The sequence below is a fragment of the Globicephala melas genome, chromosome 10 (assembly GCF_963455315.2).
Source record: "Globicephala melas chromosome 10, mGloMel1.2, whole genome shotgun sequence".
NCBI lineage: Eukaryota > Metazoa > Chordata > Mammalia > Artiodactyla > Delphinidae > Globicephala > Globicephala melas.
In genome coordinates, this window is record NC_083323.1 from 80,532,688 (window position 1) to 80,558,173 (window position 25,486).

Consider the following 25,486-nt stretch of genomic DNA (forward strand, 5'->3'; position numbering starts at 1 on the left):
ACAATGCCTCTGAAACCAAAGCTAATAAATAGCTGAAAAATGGGTGAATGGTGGGAAAGAAAGCCTCTGTGTGTGTCTATGTGAGATTTTAAACTAACGGGAAAATCATTGTAAATAGAATTCCAACAGGACAAAATCCTATCCAACAGGAAACTGTAAATAGTCCTAAGAAATAGCAAAGAACATAAACTGTTTGCAGAAAAAAACTGAGGGATGACATCATCACCTCTAAAAGGACTCGGTGTCTGAAAAAAAAATAAACTGACCCATGAAGCAAAGAGATAACAGGAGCATATCTGGAATGTGTGATTCTTTGACCCATATTTTCATAGAAAGTTAAAAAAAAAAAAAAAAGGGTTTCAAGCATGATTCTAAGAGGGAGGAGGGAAAAAACAAACAAACCAAGTGAACATGCAGCTTCTATTCTAGTGGAGTGACAGGTAATAAACCAATAAGCAACACAGTATATAATACAGTGGCATGTAATAATACGCACGCTAAAGAAAATGAAGTGATGGAATGCTTTTTTACATAGGATAGTAAGGAAAGGCCTTGATGAGGAGATGGTATTTGACAAAGATCTGAATGGAGCGAGGACACAAATAGTGTGGCTATCTAGGGAGAAGAGTATTCTAGGCAAAGGAAAGAGCATATGCAAATGTCCTGAGGCAGGCACATGCTTGGGGAGCTCCCAAGAGAGCAGGAAGGCAAGTGTGACTCAAGAGGTGTAAGGAAAAAGGGTAGGAAATGAGATCAGAGAAGTAGGCAGGGGCCGGATCATACAGAGTCTTGTAGGCGTGATGAGGACTTTGGATTTTGTTTAAGATTAGCCATAAGCCACTGGAGAGAGTTGAACAGTGAAGTGACATTACCTGATTTATGTGTAGAAGGATTGCAAGGGTGAGAATGAGAGCATGGAGAGTTGTTGGGTGACAATCATCTAGATATGAGATGATGGTGCCTTAGCCTGGGTAGTAAGAAGACACTGTATTTGAAGGGAGACGTTATAATAGCCTTGTTGTCAGGTTGGTCACAAGGTGTGAGAGAAAGAGGAAGCATGGAAGTATTTGTTCTGAGCAACTAGGGAGAATGGTATCACCATTCACTGAGGTGAGCGTCATTCAGGAAGGAGCCATTGGGGGAGGGGAGGTATTGAAAAGTTTGGTCTTGACTGGTTAAGAAGATGTGAGATATATATATATATATGTATATATATGTAATGGAATATTAGTCGTAAAAAAGAAAGAAATAATGCTATTTGCTACAACATGGATGGACCTAGAGATTGTCATACTAAGTGAAGTAAGTCAGACAGAGAAAGACAAATATCACGTGATATCACTTATATGTGGAATCTAAAAAATAATACAAATGAATCTATATACAAAACAGAAACAGACTCACAGACATAGATAACAAACAAAGGTGGGGGGAGGGATAAATTAGGAGTATGGGATTAACAGATACAATTACTATACATAAAATAGATAAGCAGCAAGGATTTACTGTATAGCACAGGGAGCTACATTCAACATCTTACAATGGAAAATAATCTGAAAACAACATATATGTAACTGAGTCACTTTGCTGTACACCTGAAACTAACACAATATTGTAAATCAACTATGCTTCAATAAAAAATTTTGGTCTTGGACATGTTAATTTTGAAATACAAATTAGACATCCAAATTCAGCAGGCAGTAGCAATGAGATTTTATAGTGGAACATTAATAAAAAGAGTGACTACAGCAAGTATTTCCACGACAGGTTCGAGGGCCTGTGTGGGGACAGCAGCAGGATAAAATAGGAACCACCTCGCAGGCAAGGAGAACCAAAGGTGAAATGGTGGCCAGCAGTTCAGAAGCCCTCGTGCAGTGGTGTCAGGCACGGCATCAGCCAGGTGACAGTGGCAGCATTCGGGCAGGTAAGGGAAGGGGATTTCTCAATTGGGTACAAATAACTCCAGTGTCACACTTGTTTTCACCCTGTCTATAGATTCTGAGACCGAGGCTGTGAGGCAAAAATAAATCACTTAGGGCTTCCCTGGTGGTGTAGTGGTTGGGAGTACCCCTGCCGATGCAGGGGACACGGGTTCGTGCCCCGGTCTGGGAGGATCCCACATGCCGCGGAGCGGCTGGGCCCGTGAGCCATGGCCGCTGAGCCTGCGCGTCCGGAGCCTGTGCTCCGCAACGGGAGAGGCCACAGCAGTGAGAGGCCCGCATACCGCAAAAAAAAAAAAAAAAAAAAAAAAAAAATCACTTAATATTTCTAAGCCTCTTATTTTTATCTGTAAAGTAAGGAAGATAGACTAATAATACTAAAAAGAACAAATAATTATTGAATATTTTTCTCTGTAAAATTGGACCCTGTACTAATTATTTTACAAGGACTGTCTCCTTTAAATGTCACAATAACCCAGAAGACAGATGTCATTTTACAGACAAGGAAACTGAGATTTAAAGAAGTCAAGGAACTCTCCCAGGGTCACATAGCTTGTAAGCGGTTAACGGACAGAGACCAGGATTGAAATCCAGTCTGACTCTAGAGCCTGCTAAACAGTTTGACACTCAGCTCTCATGCCCTCTTAACATAGGATAAAAATGCCGCCTCACATAGGTGTTACATATGACAAGGCACTCCTGAGAAGCACCGGTATGTTTCATTCAGGGTGCCTAAGGTAGTAGCAGCTGGCCAGCATCAAATGGTGTGGGGCGCTGAACGGTGCCCTTCTGTCCCCACTGCCTCCTCCCCAGGACCATTAGGATGTCCATGTCCTAATCTCTGGAACCTATGGCTGCTGCATTATATGGCTAAAGGGATTTTGCAGATGTGATGAGACTGGGGATCTTGAGATGGGGAGATTGTCCTGGATTCTCCAAGTGAAGGCAATGCCTGAAGGCAATGTGAAGATGGAAGTAGAGGAAGACTGAGATTTAAAGGTGCTATGCTGGCATAAAAAGAAATGAAACTGAGCTATTTGTAATGAGGTGGATAGACCTAGAGTCTGTCATACAGAGTGAAGTAAGTCAGAAAGAGAAAGACAAATACCGTATGCTAACACATATATATGGAATTTAAGGAAAAAAATGTCATGAAGAACCTAGGGGTAAGACAGGCATAAAGACACAGACTTACTAGAGAATGGACTTGAGGATGTGGGGAGGGGGAAGGGTAAGCTGTGACAAAGCGAGAGAGAGGCATGGACATATATACACTACCAAACGTAAGGTAGACAGCTGGTGGGAGGCAGCCACATGGCACACGGAGATCAGCTCGGTGCTTTGTGACCGCCTGGAGGGGTGGGATAGGGAGGGTGGGAGGGAGGGAGACACAAGAGGGAAGAGATATGGGAACATATGTATATGTATGACTGATTCACTTTGTTATAAAGCAGAAACCAACACACCATTGTAAAGCAATTATACTCCAATAAAGATGTAAAAAAAAAAAAAAACTGGTACAAAGCGACAGCAAAATAAAAAAAATAAATAAATTTTTAAAAAGATGCTATGCTGGGACTTCCCTGGCGATCCAGTGGTTAAGACTTTGCCTTCCAATGCAGTGGGTGCATGTTCGATCCCTGCTTGGGGAGCTAAGATCCCACATGCCTTGCAGCCAAAAAACCAAAACAGAAAACAGAAGCAATATTGTAATAAATTCAATAAAGACTTTAAAAATGGTCCACATCAAAACAATCTTTTTTAAAAAAATAAAGATGCTATGCTGCTGGCTTTGAAGATGAAGGAAAGGTCCATGAGCCAAGAAATGCAAGAAGGGACTTGCCTGATGGTCCAGTGATAAAGGATCCGCCTTCCAATGCAGGGGACGCACGTTTGATCCCTGGTCGGGGAACTAAGATCCCACATGCCGCGGGGCAACTAAGCCTGCGTGCCACAACTACTGAGCTCGCGCACTTCAATAAGAGAGCCCGCGTGCCGCAAACTACAGGGCCCACACGCCCCGGAGCCCATGCACCACAATTAGGGAAGAGAAAACCCCGTGCACCACAACTAGAGAGAAACCCAACTGCTGCAACGAAGAGACCACGCCACAAGGAAAGATCCCACATGCCTCAATGAAGATCCCATGTGCTGCAACTAAGACCCAATGCGGGGGCTTCCCTGGTGGTGCAGTGGTTAAGAACCTGCCTGCCAATGCAGGGGACACGGGTTCGAGCCCTGGTCCGGGAAGATTCCCACATGCCGTGGAGCAACTAAGCCCGTGTGCTACAACTACTGAGCCCACATGCTGCAACTACTGAAGCCCACACACCTAGAACCCGTGCTCCACAACAAGAGAAGCCACCACAATGAGAAGCCGCAACTAGAGAAAGCATGCGCACAGCAATGAAGACCCAACGGAGCCAAAAATAAAAATAAATAAAAATTAAATAAATTAAAAAAACACAATCAATTAAAAAAAAAAAGACACAAAGCAGCCAAAAAAAAAAAAAAAAAGGAATACAGCTCTAGGAGCTGGAAAAGGCAAGGAAACAGATTCTCCCCAAGAGCCTCCAGAAATGAACAGCCCTGCTGACACTTTGGCTTAGCCCACTGAAACCAATTTTGGACCTCTGGCCTCCAGAACTATAAGAGAATAAGTCTGTGCTGTTTTTAAGCTCTCAAGTTGGTTGGAATTTGTTACAGCAGCCATAGGAAACTGATAGAACAGGGCAGCATGGCAGGCATGGCAGCTACTGGCGCGGGTGATGTAGAATTGGTGAGGTGGTGAAAGTCCCTGGACGTCCTCAAGGGTAGGACAGTCTGTGAGAAAGTGCCAAGAAGTAGCCTCAAGCTTGGGATGGATGTAATTTCTAACCAGCTCATAGAAGGCGGTGCTTCCAGAAATGTCAGGAACTGGTTTCCCGCCATGAAAAGGTATGTTGAATCAAAGCAAGTTGTGCGCTGCCCAGACTTTCTTTAAGGTTAAGGACTGACACACTTGCACCAGGTGAGATTGGATCCCAGGCTTTGGGGGTGAGGAATGGCACCTTGGCTTGGCACCCAGGACCGTGCCTTGTACGTAAAGGGGCTCCAGTAAAACTGTCCTTTGTTTTCTCCTGGACAGTGTGGCTCAAAAACAAGAAACACATAGACATACAAATACATTCTCTTTCTAGATTTCTAAACAAAGCCCTGGGGAAAAAATTTCTACCCAAACTTAAAGGATTAAAGAAAGTAATGACACATAGGGAGTGGTTCTGATTCTAAGGAAATTCATGCTGTTTTTCATGCATATCCAGACTCATGAGCATTCTACCCATAGAAGGAAAAAACGTCAGCATTAGCAAGAACAAGTTACCACTGTGCCTGATTTATCCCTGGCTCTGGGGTAACTGCAAACATATTCTGTAATAATTTCATTTTAATCAGCCATTGTGTGACTAATTTAAATACCAATACACTACCTTTTGTTTGGAATTAAATTAAATTAATTAAGTTATTAGTTTTGGCTACGTTGGGTCTTCGCTGCTGCGTGCGGGCTTTCTCTCTCTAGTTGCGGCGAGCAGGGGCTACTCTTCGTTGCAGTGCGCGGGCTTCTCACTGCGGTGGCTTCCCTTGTTGCGGAGCACGGGCTCTAGGCACACGGGCTCTAGGGTGCAGGCTCAGTAGTTGTGGCGCACGGGCTTAGTTGCTCCGCGGCATGTGGGATCTTCCCAGACCAGGGATCAAATCCATATACCTTGCATTGGCAGGCGGATTCTTATACACTGCACCACCAGGGAAGTCCCTACACTACCATTTTCAACAGGACTATCTAAATTTCCTAAAGTTGTTCCCTGTAAAGGCTGCTTGCCAAACACTGGGAGTATTGCTGATTTGCTCCCCAGGAAAGCATCATTCACAGAATGACATTGTATCATTTCAGACCTCCAAGGTTTTTAGAAAGCTTCAAGTACACTTGGTTTGAGTGACATTGAACCTAATGGGTTTTGGTACACAGTTATTAGAATTCACAAATTCAACCCCAGATACGTCATTTTTATTATTAATTTTTTTCCTGATTATTAAAAACAGTGCATGTCATTGTAGAAAATTTAGGAATGCAGAAAAGTGTATAATAGGAAAATACAAATCAGCCATAACAGAGCCACCTGGATATAGAACTATTAGCATCTTACTGAATTTTTAAATATATTTTATTTCAAGACAATTTTTAAACGTTTATATACTAATGTGTGTGTGTTTTCTTTTTACAACATTCAGAACATACTGAAAAACTACAACCTGAATTTGTATTGTATCACAAACATTCTCCCAGGTCATTAAATATTCTTGAAAAAAATCTGAGTTTACTGGTTGTATCACATGGATTTACCATACTTATTAATGATTTTACACTATTGGATTTTAGATTGTTTTTCCAAGATTCAATTATGAGTCTTGTACTTAAACATTTAGGACAACTTCTAATCATTTCTCTAGCTAAATTCTTAGAATTACTGGGTTAGAGGATAGTAATTTTTAAAGGTCCTGATACAGAAAGGTAATAACAGTTTATATTTCCACCAAACTTATACCCATTCTGAGTATTATCTTGTTTACATTAAAAACTAAGACTCAAGAACAAACAGAAAGACTGCAACAGTCATAAACATGCACATGTCAGATCGTAAGTAAATCTACCTTTCCTGAACAGACAACTGAAATTTCCGCCTGAACAGACAATTGGAATTTCTAGCAGAGTTTCACATTTACAGTTTTTAAAAAGCAGTGTTTTCCTTCTTACTTCTTTTCTGGTGCGTGTGCGTGTGCGTGTGCGTGTGCGTGTGTGTGTGTGTGTGTTTCCAATGAGCGTCTATAACTTTTAGAATCAGGAAAACAAATCCTAAGTTAAAAACCTGAGGATACTCAATAGTTGTACGAAGACTTGCTGAATTAGTACACCTATTTATACACAGCTTTCAGTAATAGAACACAATCAGAATATTTCCTTTCCTTACCTGTCAGATGGGATCCAGTGAAAGAAAGACTCTATTTTGTGTGTTTGTTATTTTTTTGTTTAGTTTACTGGAAGGATTTTTAACAGAAAGAAAACAATGCAACTGGAACAGTTAAAAGAGGCACTGCCTTAGATAGTGTTGCTTGAGTTTCTTTGCTCAGAATGGAAGGGAAAATGATCTTTTTCTATTAAAAATCCCCAAAGATTCCTTTACCCCTCCACCTGCCCCTACCTCTTCTACCATCTCTTTTCTCCTCTACCCATCAGACTTTTGAAAGTTGTCTACACTTACCGGAAGGCTTCACTTCCTCACCCTCCCCTTCAGTTCATAGTTGCATCATAGCTCTGTCCCAACCATTCCGCTAAAACATGATTTTCAAGAGCAGTCAGTGACTTTCTATTGAAAAATCCATTGATTACATTTGTCCTTATTTAAGTGGATCTTTCTGCTGAATGTATTGCTGGAGACTACTTCTTCCTTAAAATTCTCAACCCTTGGCTTTGGTGACACCACATTTTCCTGAGGCTTCTTAAGCCCTTCTAATCCTTTCTTCTTGGCCACCTTCCTAACCACGGCCCACTCCATAGGTCTCGATATTCTCTCATTTTCCCACTAGCTCTCTTCTCTTTTTGCTCTACGTGTCCTCCCTGGCAGACCTCACACACTCTTACAGTTGTAACAGACACCTGAATGCCAAGTCTCCCAAACCGATACCTCCCTAAAGCCTCAGACACACAAATCTGTCTGTTCAACTTATCCATTGAAATCTACCACCACAGACACTGCCAGTGAATTGACTGAAATCGGTCTTTGACTGACTTTTCCTCCTTTGTTAATCGTATTGCTTTCTTTCACTTAACTTCATATTTCGATTTTCCCTTGCTCAATTTTTGATAATATGCCTGGCTGATTAGTTAGGATGATTTCTCAACATCATAAAATGCTGTGGAAAAATACACATATTTGGTGTATGTGGTTTCCCAGTTTTCAGCGATACAATAATCACTTTTCATTAGGAAGATATACTTTTTCAAAGACTTGTGCAAAAACATATCAGGTTGCCTTTTGGTGCAATAAGCAGGAATTTATTAAAGTGAAATATAAAGGCATGCTTGTGCTCATGTGCCTCTGACCAACATATCTTATTCAGGTTGGGTGGGGATTGGCTGTGTTTTCTAACTCAAGGAATGGACTTCTTATGAAAGGTCATCTGTCTAATGCATCCAGCCTTGTCAACTAAAAGTGCTAGCCATCTTATTTCTGTCTCTTTGAAGCACTCCAGCATACATAGCTCTAAGAGCTGATAAGATATTCCATGCTGTAAGACTCCAGTAGGATAAAAACTCCCCTCTCTTCAGAACTGCTTTAAAAATTCTGACCTGCGAGAAAAAGAAGAAAAATTCCTGGACAATAGTAAATTCAACATCATGTAAGGTCTGAATGTTAATAATTCACTTTAATTATTTGCATCTATTTAGCACATCATTTGACGACTTTCACATGCCTGCTACAGAATGCAGCATCCTTTTGCCTTAAAGCCAAGATACATTTGGATGTCTATAGGTCTACTCTTCACTTTTAGGAGGAAGGAGATACGTTAGAATCCGCTCTATTCATGTGTTTGTAATAAACCATCTTTCCTAGTCTTCCTTTTATAGCCTATTAACATAAATGACCCCCACCCTTTATTACTATCCCCCTTCTAGGAGACATGTAGAGTTCCTCTCTTGAGAGAAGATCTCTAAGTTGGGAATTGACATTATTATGCATTTGGCAATGTTATTCATTCAGTCAGTCAATAAATTTTTTTGAACACTTGCTATGTTTCAGGCATTGTTCTGAGAACTTCAGATTTGGCCTTGAGACAAAGACACGAGGTCTGTTCTCATAGACGTTAAATTTCTGGGGGAGGGGTATGATTTCAGTCAATTAAAAAATTGAGTGAATAAGATAATTTCAGGTATTGCTATGAAGAATATATAGCCCAGTAATGTGCTAGAGAGTGTGGCGGCAGGGGGGGCTACTTCAGATTTGATGCCAAGGGAAGGCTCTCTGAGCAGGGGGCCTACAAAGGTAAGCCACCCCTCACTCCCAGCCTGGTCTGACAAGGAGGGATTGAGAAAAACTAGCTGAACTTCCCTGTGAAATACACTAAAAACTTTCTCAGTGACAGTGGGGATGGGAAGTAATCTTAGGGAGATTCTTTGATGTGAACTGATTTTTTTTTTCTTCTCTTCCCACTTCTTCTGACTGGAGCCAGGACAGATGTCAGAGTCCTGGATTTCAGGAAGCAGGCACAGTGTATTTGTTTCCTAAGGCTGCCATCATAAATTACGACAAGCTGGAACAACGGAAATTTATTCTCTCACAGTTCTGAAGGCTAGAAGTCCAAAATCAAGTTGTTAGCAGGGCCATGTTCCCTCCAAAGACTGAAGGGAAGGATTCTTCTTTGCTTCTTCATAGCTTTTGGTGGTTGCCAGCAACCCTTGGTGTTCCCCTTGGCTTGCAGAAGCATGACTTTAATCCCTGCCACAGTTTTCACATAGCCTTCTCCCCTGTATCTCCTCTGTGTCTGTTTTTATTTAAAAATAAATATTTTTAATAAAAATTTCCCTCTTTTTATAGATACTGGTCATCGGATTTAGGAGGACCTACCCTAACCCAATAGGACCTCATCTTTTTTTGTTTGTTTTTGTTTGTTTGTTTGTTTTAGCGGTACGCGGGCCTCTCACTGTTGTGGCCTCTCCCGTTGCGGAGCACAGGCTCCCGAGGCGCAGGCTCAGCAGCCATGGCTCACGGGCCCAGCCGCTCCGCGGAATGTGGGATCTTCCCGGACCGGGGCATGAACCCGCGTCCCCTGCATCGGCAGGCGGACTCTCAACCACTGCGCCACCAGGGAAGCCCAGGACCTCATCTTAGATTGATCACATCTGCAAAACCCTACTCCAAATAATGTCATATTCACAGGTTCTGGGTAGACATGAATTGGGGAGGAGGGGAAAATATTCCACCCACAGCGGAGTCAGCTGGAACTGTCATCAGTGGGAGGAAACGTACCCCAGTAACTTGATGTCATCCAGGGACTAAAGAAGAAGGAAAACTGCGGGGACCGCCTGAGAAGCATGGTCTGCGGAGTCTTGGAACAATGTTATTTGGTATATAATTTTAACTTTGCTTCCAGTGTCATCCATCCCTTCTGTCATCCTCAAGAATTGAGTTAGGTGTGGGTGGGTCTTCGGGCCTCGGCGGGCGGGCGCCGGGGCTCCACCTCCAAGGCGGGTCCCCGGGTAGAGGCCGGAGCGTCTAGCCGGGTGCTGAAGGGCGGCGGGAGGTGGTGGGGCGCCACACGTGACCCACACCCTCCCCCTTATCCCCGCCCCACCCCCCACCCAGGGAAGTGGGCCAGATCCTGGAGCCGCGAGCGCTTGCGGACTGTGGCAGCCGGAGGTCGCAGCACGGCCAGAGAAAGCCATCGCGTTCGCCTACAGGCTCTGCGCCGTGGACACGGACGGGGTGGAGCCCGTGCAGTCAGTCCTGGAGGATGCATGTCTGTGCTTAAGATCCGACAATGTGGCAGAAGGCAACTGTGCCAAAGAACTGCTACAAAACTCCCGTCGAGATGTGGAGGAGTATTTTGTGGCCCCCCAGGTCGTATGTCTTGGCCAAAGCTAGATGGAAAAGAGCCCCTCTCACACTGCTGAGGACCTATTCTGCGAAGGGGCGCCCTATGAACAGGTGGAAGGGCAACGACTATTTTGTTATTATGAACACAAGTGTTCCCGCTCTCTTCAGTCACCTGAAAAAAGTGATGGTTAGGGATCTTTTAGTAACTAACTCTTCTGAAGACAGAATTGGGAAAGATCTAGCTAAAACAAGGCAAAGAGTCCCTGATGCCAATGGAAGTAGAAGGTATTGCCAGTTTCCAAGAAAATGGATCAAGTGTTTACTCACAGGCTGTTCAGTATGGAAGGCTTTATCCCCTCCCCAAAGACGGTCTAGCAAATGGCACTTAAGTGAAGTTTTCTACTCATGTAACTGTTAGACATTGCATCTGATCACTATGTGACAACCTGAGCTGTCCCTTTCAGTTGCTGTTTCCATCGACTTGAGCAGCCTTTTATCTTTACTGAACACACTAAATTTGTTCCTGGGTACCCACTGTATTCCAAGCAGAGGGCTGACTTTCAGCTAAAGTTAAAGGAGTAAGGAGGCAGCTTTGGGAGGTGATGTGTATGTTTACGGCCTTCACGGTTGTGATTTCATGCATGCATACTTAACCCCAAACTCACTGACTTGTATACATTAAATAAGTACAGCTATTTACAGGTCAACTATATTTCAGTAAAATGGTTTAAAAAGAATTGAGTTAAATTTGTTAAACCGCCAAAGCCTCTTAGGAGTTGTTTCAGGAGGTGGCTCAGAGTAGTTGAGTCCATGATTAAGCAAAGTTGGTGAAGAGATCACAGCAGCCCAGAGAGGCAATTGCCACACAGTGGGTTGATCAGCAGTCTCGACCTGAGATGACAACGAAAACCAGGACTACCTGGGTGTCCTCGGAAACGTTTGCTGACAAAATCTTTAATGATGCAGGCTTCATTCACCCAGCCAACAACATTCCTCAAATACCTGCCGTATGCCAAGTACCTTGCTGGTGTTGGGAAAATGCTCAGCAACAGGAAGCTGGTCCCTGCTCTTGAGAATTTCACTGTCATCAAGGAGGGTGAGAATTTGAAAGATGGTGTTATTTGGATACAAAGGAAAATGTGACCCCAGGAAGCTGAATTGAGGACATGACTTACACTGATTATAAAGTGAGGGACAGCACAACAAACGTTTGTTGATTGCCTCCCACGTGCCAGGCGCTGTGCTGGGTACCAGCGTCCAGAAGCAGCATCCTCCCTGCTCCCCTTCCTTTAGCTTCTCCTTCACTGTTCCGTGGAATCTTTAGACACAACAAATCTATAAGACACTGATGTCCCTATGACCTTCCCCAAACAATTCCTTTTTGTGTGTTTCATTTGGAAATAGCCCTGTAATAGTATCAAATACCAAACACTTGATCACTCAGCATTCCAGCCCGAAAAACCCAAATCAATGTCCCTCTCCTTCATTTCGATTTAACCCCCACGGCACAAAGACACATGGCACAGTGTCCAAAGCAAAGTAGACATTCATTCACATTTACAACTACTCTGCACCAGGCACTGACCAAATGTTAGTTCCCTTTTCCTTCCTAAATAAATATCACAGGTTTACTTGTTGGTCACAGCAATGAGTTTAGTATAAAACAAATAAAATTCTGATGAGTGATCTCACTATAATTTAGCCAAAGAAAGAATCACTAGTTTAGAATTTCAGAAAAGTTATACCTTCTCAAGATCTTAAGAGAACCCATCTCCAGCTTTTCTTTAATACTGAATTTTCCTCCAGGCATAGTTCCTGTTATGTAATCCTCTTGTCTTCTCTCCCTTCTTGCCTTCTCCTCTGATCCCCCATCCAAGATAGAGAGTCACTCACTATTAAGTTTGGTCAACTACAGGCAACCTGTAATACTTTTGTCTGAATAAAAGTTAGATGGGCAGTTTACATCTATCTTATAAGAGCTTCTAGAAATCAATGTCTAAGTCATCACTTGTGAACGTACCTGATCTGACGTGGGTCACTTTTCTTTTGCAATTACGGACACCATGACATTTTGGAGTGTGATGGAAGACCAGGGTTTCGGGGTCAGGTGTAGTTTTGAGTCCCTATTCTTCCATTTGCTGCCTGAGTGAACACAGGCAAGTTCCTTAATTTTTTTCAGCTGAAAATCATAGCTATATTTTTGGACTATAGTGAGAACTAGAAACAATCTATGAAAACTGTCCGGCAAATAATAGGCACTGAATTCGTGGAAGCTACTCCTGTTATTCTAGTCATGTCCAGTAATCTACATAATCTCTTGGATCTATTTATGGTGGCTTCTGACATTTCTACTTTTGCTTTTTTTTACATTGGTTATGAATGTACTTGTAAAAAATAAACTGGTGTCTTCCAAATGCAAGGGGGGAAAACCCAATGAAGATTACATTACATAAAATTGAGTGTCCTGGAATTCAAGCTGTGAGATAATAAACAGATTACCTACCATGGACTGGTGGTGAGGTCATAGCTGAAAATAATTTGGCAGAGTTAAACCAGACTAGCACACACTTCTGAATTGGCACATAGCACAAAAGGTAGCTCTCCCATGCCCAAATAAAGAGGTTGACTCATGCCGTCTGGGTGAAACATCTGAGGAACAAAGTGATATCATCCGAGGAGGGAGGCTGACTTCATTCTGCAAATGTTTCTCGTCTGTCTGGTTTTGGGCTTGGGACTTCTGGGGCTCCTATGTCTCATGATTTCCATCGGTTGCTCTTAAACTCACCCCTCCTTGAGGGAGGCAACAGCAGCTCCTGCCTATCTTTAAATTTCCTGTATGATATAAATATTTTTTCCATGTCTGGCACAGTATCTGGTTTCCACTCTGCTCATTCTGTTGAAACTGGTCTCAGAAGGGTTGCTAAAAATAGTCTAGTTGCCCCATCCAATGGATTCTTTTAAGTTTCCTTCCCACTGGAACTGTGCGCTGTGGTTGACACGTAGATCAACTCTTCTTCCTCGCCCCTTTCTTTGCTTCCTTATATGTCTCCTGATTCTCTTGATTCTGAAGATCACTTCTTCCAAGGCTTCTTCACTTGTTTCTCTTCTACAGCTCACCCTTAGATGTTCTCCAGAGCTATCATTCCAGCCTCTTCTCTGACCACAGGCCCCCTTGGCAAGCTCATCTCCCCTCTTCCCTGATCTCAATCACTGCTTCCGCAACAACCTTCTCCAGACCAAACCTGGACAGGTCACTGCCGCAACTGAGAACCTTCCATTTTCACTGTTGCTTTCAGGATAGAGTCCACACACTCTAGGAAGACTGTTGCCTCCTTTATTACCTGGATTAGCAAATCTTCTGACCTTCATCTCTCACCATGGAGCTTCTCTGCCTCGGGTCATGCTGCTCCTCTGTTTCTCTACCCGCTGTCTCCAAAAATCTTATAGATCCTCTAAGATCCCATCCAAGTGCCACTTCTACAAAGTCTTCCTTAGCAGCTTCCTCCCTGCCACCCCAGTGGAATTAGTGGCTCCTTACCACGTAACATTTTTGCATACTACTAGTGGAGCTCTTACCACATTTTGTTACTGTCTGTTCCACACTTATTTTTCTGTTCCTGTAGATGGTGATTTCTTGAGAGCAGAGATATTACCTTCTTTGTTTTATTATTATTCACACCACCCAGCACAGTGCCTTGAAGATAATTACATTCTCAAGAAATACTTCTCCGTTTGAACTGAATCTATTTTTCAAAAATCAGTCTTATAATCAGGTCAGTTGCTTTGCTACTTGCAACAGAAGAGAGAGAGACACAAACTCTGCCACGCACTCAATGTATGTTAGGCCATATTGGACTTGCTTGGCAAAACTCTTTTCCACACTCTCTGTATATAATTTAACTGTGGCCAAAAGAAAGGTGTGTTCCATGCTTTTTTATGCACAACCAACTCCCAGGTCAGCTAAATTCCAACGCAGAATCATCAGAAAGAACGAACATGTCTAATCTACTCTGTGTGAATAAAGGGCATCCTCCATTAAGTTGAGTAAGCCCTTCTAGAACAACAGGGTATCATTTGGTAAATTTCTTCTCCTAGGAGATTAAATAGGGCCTGGATATATGTTATAATAAATGCACATAAGCTCTAATTTTGTTCAGCAAAATAAATGGTTGCTTAAGATTAAGACTGGATCAACTCAAATGTATCATGTAGCCAATCCAGACAGAAATAAAGCTCATGATAATGGTTGTGAAGAGCACAGTTTTTCTACTTTCAAGATCTACTTCAACAATCATCTCTGTATAGGAATATCTAGTTAAGTTCTTTAGCTCAGGATTTCATAAAGGCAACAGAAAAAATCTGTGAATGACTGAATTTCTACTGCTTAATAAGGGTGCATACAATGTATATGTTTCTATAAAATAATGGATAACATGTATTAAGCAATAGCATGTATATGTAAAGCTCTGGCTGTGTATCTTATATGGATTATCTCATTTCCTCACAGTAACCATATGAGGGGAACTATTATTATCTCCATTTTAAAGATGAGGAAACTGAAGGTCAAAAGGTCAAGTAACTTCCAAGTGTTACAGAGCTACTGCACAGTCAGCTGGGAGTCAAAGACTGAACCTGGCTCCAGCGAATTTAGGGGATAGAAAGAGATTTTTGATGTCAGTTACTAGCACCTGTTTATGAAGGGAAGGATGATGACCTATAAGCCATGTGAACAAGGAAACATGGTCGGTCAGGTCTCAATCTTTATGCACTTTCTTCCAGCCCAGGCTTTACCAGTTACAGGTTCAGAAGACTTTCTTTCTTTTTGAAGTGGAAAAGGGGATAGGAAAGGGAGAGATGCCGAGGAAGTGAAAGTGTATGAATGCACATTTTCCTGCTCAAACCTAGCTTATAACTATGTGTGGATAAGTGGAGGCTGTGCTCAAAATCCCTTAGGACCTTGACAGTGGGTCTGATTGCACCTTAGCAGAAACAATTCCACCTTTGCCTGACTCTCTCTTCCACCACCCCAGGGGAGTTCTGCAGCTTGGAGCCCAGGGGACTGTAGTACAGGATGGTCAAACACTGCCATGCAATCACTTCATTTATATGGACATTTCTTTTGTAAAGTGACATTTCTCTTTCACTTTTTCCTGTGTCTACTAGAAAAATACTCCCATATCCCTTTTGAAGTGGAAGAGTCAAAATATTGAATTGTATCTCTAAGAAATGTTACCAGTTCTCAAACAAATCACTTCAAGGCTATCATTTAAAATAGAATTGCAATTATTATTAAATGCAATAATTGATGCATGGTATTAGCTAAAAACTGCATTTTAAAAAATCTCAGATGGATTATTAATGAGCAATAATAATAATGGTACAGCAAAATACAAAGCATTTGACAGCACACTGTATTGCTGAGGGTGTGGGAAAACAGACATTCTTATGTATTACAGGTAGGCGTAGCAATTGATGATTTTCATAGACAGCAATTTTGAAATAACTATTGAAATTACAAATGCATTTACAGATGATTCATAGGTGATTCACTGTAGCTTTGTTTTGTAACAGTGAAATACTACAGCCTAACTCTCCATCAACAAGGTATATACAACGTAAACCTAAAAAGACTGAAGAAGCTCTATTAGTGATATGGAATGATAGTTGGGGTGTGTGTGTGTGTTTATACCATGGTGTGCTGGTACATGTTCAACTACCAGCTCCCCAAGTGTAGTTCCATGAATGATGGTTGACAAGTAAAGTGAAAGGGAAGCAATGAAGGTGTATTCTGGGGCTTCACTGGTTCCTCAGTGCTGTGAGTGACTTCTTTGCCGGACTGGATAACAATTTCAAATATTGGAAGAATATTTCTTTAATTTTTTATTATATTCACATAAACAAACATTTAGCTTTAATTTGTATTATTAACATATTTACCATCATTTTCTTAAGTCTAGACAATCACTGAAACAAAAAATTAAGTACTGATTGTATCATATTCTGATTTCTGTGGTGGAAATACTCCCACTATGGCCAATTTCAAGCTACAAATGTGACATCACTGAATACAGAGTTGCAAGAGATGCACGTACCTGCATGAACGTCATTATACAGCATTTACACCTTTCAGATACAGTAGATGCAAATAATCTCACAACACACATACAATAGAGAAATGTAGTAAAATAATTAGGAAGTGATGAAATTTTAGTATTTATTATCTGTTATAATTTATTTAATTGTAAGTTTCTTTTATTTATTTTAAAATAGTGGCTGTGTTTGATAGCCAGCACACAAAACTCCTGTATACCACCAGGTATACAATTAGATATTTCCCGCGGGGAAACAGAAAACACACTTAGATGAAAATCTGAAGAAAATTTGGGACTTCCCTGATGGTTCAGTAGTAAAGAATCCGTCTTCCAATGCAGGGGACACGGGTTCGATCCCTGGTCGGGGAACTAAGATCCAACATGCCGCAGGGCAACTAAGCCCGCGCACCACAACTATTGAGCTCACATGCCTCAACGAGACATCCCGTGTGCCACAAGCTACAGACCCCATGAGCTCTGGAGCGTGCAAGCCACAGAAGCCCAAGCACTGGAACGAAAGATCCTGCATGCTTCAACGACCTGACACAGCGCCCCCCCCCAAAAAAAAACCAGAGAAAAAAATCTGAAGAAAATTAATTGAAGGGTGTGATCAAGGTTAAGGAAACACAAAGAGAGGCTGACAAATCTGTGAATATCCAAAAAAAGAATTTTACACTTTAAGTGAGTGAATTGTATCGTATGTGAATTACACCTCAACAAAGCTGTTTTTAAAAAAGAGAAAGATGCTGAGGCCCCCAGGGACCATCAGTGGCAGGAAGCCACCATCATCCCTAAGTCTCATGGGGCAAGAAGACGGAAGGGTGTTATCAGAGCCTGTGTGAGATAAAGACCCAGAGGAGGCACTCCCAGCAAGAGCTGCAACGGTAGAGGGATTCAGCCACTGCCCCAACAGTAGCTCAGAAGAAGAAAAGGTCAGTGGTGGCGGTCGTGGGGAATAACCCAACCTTTTTCCTCTCCTGCTCTTCAATCTACTGATGCCTCACATTGACCAAACTCAGCTCTAAGTCAGAGGATAAGGCAACCTGGGTGCTATTTGCCTACAGGTCAACTCTCTGACCACAGAGCAGATCCATGAAAGGTAGATAATGAATCTGAGGGCAAACAGAGAATACACACACACACAAGTATTTGCTAATAAGGTATATAGAGAGAATATTTCTGGAAGAAACACAAGAAAATTGTTAACACTGGTTGGCTCCCAGGGAAAGAGAAAGATCGAAGGATATAGACTTTTTCACTCTATAACGTTTTATAGCTTTTGAATTTTGAACCATGTGAATGCATCACCTATTTCTAAAAATAAATAACATTTACATTTTAAAAATGAAAATAAATTTAAAAACAAGGAAGTCTGTGGTAGTCATTAAGTTGTGCATGAATAGCCTGATACTTTTCTCCTGCGTGCAGAGAAGAACTGTAACTCTCTCTGTCTGCTGAAGTTAGGTGTGACCACATGTCCTATTTGAAGAAGAAAATATGAGCAGAACTGATGTGCACCATATCAGGCAGGAGCTTTAAGAGCCAGTGCATGTATTGCCACTTTCTCTTTTTCCCGCCTTATAGATCATGGAAGCATCATGGCACCCCTGTGAGCCAGAGTCCATGACATACAAGGAGTAGACACCCACCCTCCTACCCCACTACACTAACGTTGGACTTGTAGCATGAGTGAGAAATAATCCGTGTTGTTTTAAATTACTGAGATTATGGGATTGCTTGTTACCACAGCATAAACTGCCCTATCCTTGCTGATAAATGGAACCAGATGACTCCTGGCATTATTTCCAAGTAAAAAATATTTTAAAGAACATTTAAATTTAGCCTCTTGTATTAAAAACAATACATATATTTGCACCCATGGAAATACTATTGATTTTTTTTGGGGGGGGCATGCGGCTCGTGGGATCTTAGTTCCTCAAACAGGGATTGAACCCAGGCCCTCAGCAGTGAGAGCGTGGAGCCCTAACCACTGTTCCACCAGGGAATTCCTAAAATATCATTGATGTTAATGACAGTATGAATGTTGATTTGTGAATATTAATTCTAAGCTTAAATTTGGCAATTTATAACAAAACCTCAAAAATGCATACCTTTTGAACAAACAATTCTACTCCTAGGAATTAATACTAATGAAATAATCAATAATAATGGCTAAATGTTACTGAACAATTATTATGCACCAGGCACTCTTCTAAGTGCTTTGCACAAATTAATTTAGAATGCTTATAGCAATCCTATTATGTATGACACTATTATTACTACCTACTATTATTATTACACTTTTACACAAGGAGACTGAGGCTTAGAGAAGTTGAGCAACTTGTAAAAAATTATATAATGGAGGACCTTCAAGATGGTGGAGGAGTAAGACGTAGAGATCAGCTTCCTCCCCACAAATACATGAAAAATATACCTAGGGCTTCCCTGGTGGCGCGGTGATTGGGAGTCCGCCTGCCGATGCAGGGGACACGGGTTCGTGCCCCAGTCCGGGAGGATCCCACATGCCGCGGAGCGGCCGGGCCCGTGAGCCATGGCCGCTGTGCCTGCGCGCCCGGAGGCTGTGCTCCGCAACGGGAGAGGCCACAACAGTGAGAGGCCCGTGTACCACACACACACATACAAAATCTACATGTGGAACAACTCCTACAGAACACCTACTGAACGCTGGCAGAAGACCTCAGACCTCCTAAAAGGCAAGAAACTCCCCACGTACTTGGGTAGGGCAAAAGAAAAAAGAATAAACAGAGACAAAAGAAGAGGGACGGGCCCTGCACCAGTGGGAGGGAACCGTGAAGGAGGAAAGGTCTCCACACACTAGAAGCCCCTTCGCAGGCGGAGACTGCGGGTGGCGGAGGGGGAAGCTTCGGAGCCATGGAGGAGAGCACAGCAACGAGGGTGCGGAGGGCAAAGCGGAGAGGTTCCCGCACGGAGGATCAGTGCTGACCAGCACTCACCAGCCCGAGAGGCTTGTCTGCTCACCCGCCGGGGCGGGCGGGGGCTGGGAGCTGAGACTCGGGCTTCGGAGGTCGGATCCCAGGGAGAGGACTGGGGTTGGCGGCGTGAACACAGCCTGAAGGGGCTAGTGCGCCACGGCTAGATGGGAGGGAGTCCGGTAAAAAGTCTGGAGCTGCCGAAGAGGCAACAGACCATTGCTTTGGGGTGTGCAAGGACAGGGGATTCAGAGCACCACCTAAACGAGCTCCAGAGATGGGCATGAGCCGCGGCTATCAGCGCGGACCCCAGAGACGGGCATGAGACACTAAGGCTGCTGCTGCAGCCACCAAGAAGCCTGTGTGCGAGCACAGGTCACTCTCCACACCTCCCCTCCCGGGAGCCTGTGCAGCCCGCCACTGCCAGGGTCCCGGGATCCAGGGACAACTTCCCCGGGAGAACGCACGGTGCACCTCAGGCTAGTGCAACGTCACGCTGGCCTCTGCCGCCGCAGGCTCGCCCTGCACTCCGTGCCCCTCCCTCCCCCCGGCCTGAGTGAGCCAGAGCCCCTTAATCAGCTGCTACTATAACCCTGTCCTGTCTGGGCAGGGAACAGACACCCTCAGGTGACCTACACACAGAGGCAGGGCCAAATCCAAAGCTGAACCCCAGGAGCTGTGCGAACAAAGAAGAGAAAGGGAAATCTCTCCCAGCAGCCTCAGGAGCAGTGGATTAAATCTACACAGTCAACTTGATGTACCCTGCATCTCTGGAATACCTGAATAGACAAGGAATTACCTCAAAATCAAGGTGGTAGACTTTGGAAACAACTGTATACTTGGGGTTTGCTGTATGCGACAGACTAGCTTCTGATTTTTATGTTTATCATAGTATAGTTTTTAGCGCTTGTTATCATTGGTGGATTTGTTTATTGGTTTGGTTGCTCTCTTTTTTAAAATATTTTTTTATTTTAATAATATTTTTCTATTTTTTTATTTTAATAACTTTATTTTACTTTATTTATTGTTTTTTCTTTCTTTTTTTTCCTCCCTTTTCTTCTGAGCTGTGTGGCTGACAGGGTCTTGGTGCTCCAGCCAGGTGTCAGGCCAGAGCCTCTGAGGTGGGAGAGCCAAGTTCAGGACACTGGACCCCATGTAATATCAACTGGCGAGAGCTCTCCCAGAGATCTCCACCTCAACACTAAGCCCCAGCTCCACTCACGATCGGCTAGCTCCAGTGATAGACACCTCATGCCCAAAACTAGCAAGACAGGAACACAAACCCACCCACTAGCAGAGAGGCTGCTGAAAATCACAATAAGTTCACAGACACCCAAAAACACACCACCAGACGTGGTCCTGCCCACCAGAAAGGCAAGATCCAGCCTTATCCACCAGAACACAGGCACCTGTCCCCTCCACCAGGCAGCCTACACAATCCACTGAACCAACCTCACCCACTGGGGGCAGACACCAAAAACACTAGGAACTATGAACCTGCAGCCAGCAAAAAGGAGACCCAAAACACAGTAAGTTAAGCAAAATGAGAAGACAGAGAAATATGCAGCAGATGAAGGAGCAACCAGACCAAACAAATGAAGAGGAAATAGGCAGTCCGTGAAAAAGAATTCAGACTAATGATAGTAAAGATGATCCAAAATCTTGGAAATAGAATGGAGAAAATACAAGAAATGTTTAGCAAGGAACTAGAAGAACTAAAAAGCAAACAAACAAGGATGAACAACACAATAGATGAAATTAAAAATTCTCTAGAAGGAAGCAATAGCAGAATAACTGAGGCAGAAGAATGGATAAATGACCCGGAAGACAGAATGGTGGAGTTCACTGCTGCAGAACAGAATAAAGAAAACAGAATGAAAAGAATTGAGGACAGTCTCAGAGACATCTGGAACAACATTAAATGCACAAACATTCCAATTATAGGGATCCCAGAAGAAGAAGAGAAAAAGAAAGTGTCTGAGAAAATATTTGAAGAGATTACAGTTCAAAACTTCCCTAATATGGGAAAGGAAATAGTCAATCAAGTCCAGGAAGCAAAGAGAGTCCCATACAGGATAAATCCAAGGAGAAACATGCCAAGACACATATTAATCAAGCTATCAAAAATTAAATACAAAGAAAAAACATTAAAAGCAGCAAGGGAAAAACAACAAATAACATACAAGGGAATCCCCATAAGGTTAACAGCTGATCTTTCAGCAGAAACTCTGCAAGCCAGAAGGGAGTGGCAGGACATATTTAAAGTGATGAAAGAGAAAAACCTACAACCAAGATTACTCTACCCAGTAAGGATCTCATTCAGATTCGATGGAGAAATTAAAACTTTCACAGACAAGCAAAAGCTAAGACAATTCAACACCACCAAACCAGCTTTACAACAATTGCTAAAGGAACTTCTCTAGGCAGGAAACACAAGAGAAGGAAAAGACCTCCAATAACAGACCCAAAACAATTAAGAAAATGGGAATAGGAGCATACATATCGATAATTACCTTAAGTGTAAATGGATTAAATGCTGCAACCAAAAGACATACACTGGCAGAATGGATACAAAAACAAGACCTGTATATATGCTGTCTACAAGAGACCCACTTCAGACCTAAGGACACATACAGACTGAAAGTGAGGGGATGGAAAAAGATATTGCATGCAAATGGAAATCAAAAGAAAGCTGGATTAGCAATTCTCATATGAGACAAAACAGACTTTAAAATAAAGACTATTACAAGAGACAAAGAAGGACACCACATAATGATCAAGGGATCAATCCAAGAAGAAGATATAACAACTGCAAATATTTATGCGCCCAACATAGGAGCACCTCAATACATAAGGCAAATGCTAACAGCCATAAAAGGGGAAATCGACAGTAACACAATAATAGTAGGGGACTTTAACACCCCACTTTCACCAATGGACAGATCATCCAAAATGAAAATAAATAAGGAAACACAAGCTTTAAATGACACATTAAACAAGATGGACTTAATTAATATTTATAGGACACTCCATCCAAAAACAACAGAATACACTTTCTTCTCAAGTGCTCATGGAATATTCTCCAGGATAGATCATATCTTGGGTCACAAATCAAGCCTTGATAATTTAAGAAAATTGAAATCATACCAAATATCTTTTCCAACCATGATGTTATGAGACTGGATATAAATTACAGGAAAAAAACTGTAAAAAATACAAACACATGGAGGCTAAACAATACGCTACTAAATAACCAAGAGATCACTGAAGAAATCAAAGAAAAATAAAAAAATACCTAAAAACAAATGATAATGAAAACACGATGACCCAAAACCTATGGGATGCAGCAAAAGCAGTTCTAAGACGGAAGTTTATAGCAATATAATCCTACCTCAAGAAACAAGAAAAATCTCAAATAAACAACCTAAACTTACACCTAAAGCAATTAGAGAAAGAAGAACAAAAACCCGCCCAAGTTAGCAGAAGGAAAGAAATAATAAAGATCAGATCAGAAATGAACGAAAAAGAAATGAAGGAAACAATAGCAAATATCAATAAAACTAAAAGCTGGTTCTTTGAGAAGATAAATAAAATTGATAAACCATTAGCCAGACTCATGAAAAAAAGGGAGAAGACTCAAATTGGTAGAATTAGAAATGAAAAAGGAGAAGTAACAACTGACACTGCAGAAATACAAAGGATCGTGAGAGTTTACTACAAGCAACTATATGCCAAGAAAATGGACAACCTGGAAGAAATGGACAAATTCTTAGAAAAGCACAACCATTTGAGACTGAACCAGGAAGAAACAGAAAATATGAACAGATCAATCACAAGCACTGAAATTCAAACTGTGATTAAAAATCTTACAACACACAAAAGGCCAGGACCAGATGGCTTCACAGGAGAATTCTATCAATTCTATCCAATATTTAGAGAAGAACAAACACCTATCCTTCTCAAACTCTTCCAAAATATAGAAGAGGGAGGAACACTCCCAAACTCATTCTACGAGGCCACCATCACCCTGATACCAAACCCAGACAAAGACGTCACAAAAAAAGAAAACTATAGGCCAATATCACTGATGAACATAGATTTAAAAATCCTCAACAAAATACTAGCAAACAGAATCCAACAGCACATTAAAAGGATCAAACATCATGATCAAGTGGGGTTTATCCCAGGAATGCAAGGATTCTTCAATATATGCAAATCAATAAATGTGATACACCATATTAACAAATTGAAGGAGAAAAACCATATGATCATCTCAATAGATGCAGAAAAAGCTTTTGACAAAATTCAACACCCGTTTATGATAAAAATCCTCCAGAAAGTAGGCATAGAGGGAACTTACCTCAACATAATAAAGGCCATGTATGACAAACCCACAGCCAACATCGTCCTCAATGGTGAAAAACTGAAACCATTTCCACTAAGATCAGGAACAAGACAAGGTTGCCCACTCTCACCACTATTATTCAACATAGTTTTGAGAATTTTAGTGACATCAATCAGAGAAGAAAAAGAAATAAAAGGAATCCAAATCAGAAAAGAAGAAGTAAAACTGTCATTGTTTGCAGATGACATGATACTATACGTAGAGAATCCTAAAGATGCTACCAGAAAACTACTAGAGCTAATCAATGAATTTGGTAAAGTAGCAGGATACAAAATTAATGCACAGAAATCTCTGGCATTCCTATACACTAACGATGCAAAATCTGGAAGAGAAATTAAGGAAACACTCCCGTTTACCATTGCAACAAAAAGAATAAAATACCTAGGAATAAACCTACTTAAGGAGACAAAAACCTGTATGCAGAAAACTAAAGGACACTGATGAAAGAAATTAAAGATGCTACAAACAGATGGAGAGATATACCATGTTCTTGGATTGGAAGAATCAACATTGTGAAAATGACTCTACTACCCAAAGCAATCTACAGATTCAGTGCAATCCCTATCAAACTACCAATGGCATTTTTCACAGAACTAGAACAAAAATTTTCAGAATTTGTATGGAAACACAAAATACCTTGAAGAGCCAAAGCAATCTTGAGAAAGAAAAACAGAGCTGGAGGAATCAGCCTCCCTGACTTCAGACTATAATACAAAGCTATAGTAATCAAGACAGTATGGTACTGGCACAAAAGCAGAAATATAGATCAATGGAACAGGATAAACCCATGCACATATGGTCACCTTATCTTTTTTTTTTTTTTTTCTTTTTTGCAGTACGCAGGCCTCTCACTGTTGTGGCCTCTCCCATTGCAGAGCACAGGCTCCAGACGCACAGGCTCAGCAGCCATGGCTCACGGGTCTAGCCACTCCGCGGCATGTGGGATCTTCCTGGAACGGGGCACGAATCTGTGTCCCCTGCATTGGCAGGCTGACTCTCAACCACTGCTCCACCAGGGAAGCCCCCACCTTACCTTTGATAAAGGAGGCAAGAGTATACAATGGAGAAAAGACAGTCTCTTCAATAAGTGGTGCTGGGGCAACTGGACAGCTACATGTAAGAAAATGAAATTAGAACACTCCCTAACATCGTATACAGAAATAAACTCAAAATGGATTAAAGACCTAAGTGTGAGGCCAGACACTATAAAACTCTTAGAGGAAAAAATAGGCAGAACACTCTATGACATAAATCACAGCAAGATCTTTTTAGACCCACCTCCTACAGAAATGGAAATAAAAACAAAAATAAACAAATGGGACCTAATGAACCCCACAAGCTTTTGCACAGCAAAGGAAACCATAAAGAAGATGAAAAGACAACCCTCAGAATGGGAGAAAACATCTGCAAATGAATCAACTGACAAAGGATTAATCTCAAAAATGTACAAGCAGCTCATGCAGCTCAATAC

General features: G+C 41.9%; 1 protein-coding gene and 1 pseudogene across 1 annotated transcript in view; one reads left to right on the forward strand and one right to left on the reverse strand.

Annotated features, from left to right (window-relative positions):
- STK38L (serine/threonine kinase 38 like) overlaps nucleotides 1–25,486 on the reverse strand; it is a 174,571-nt gene that overhangs the window by 126,817 nt on the left and 22,268 nt on the right. The window lies entirely within an intron of this gene.
- Nucleotides 1,843–10,644, forward strand: LOC115839099 (glutamyl-tRNA(Gln) amidotransferase subunit C, mitochondrial-like; annotated as a pseudogene).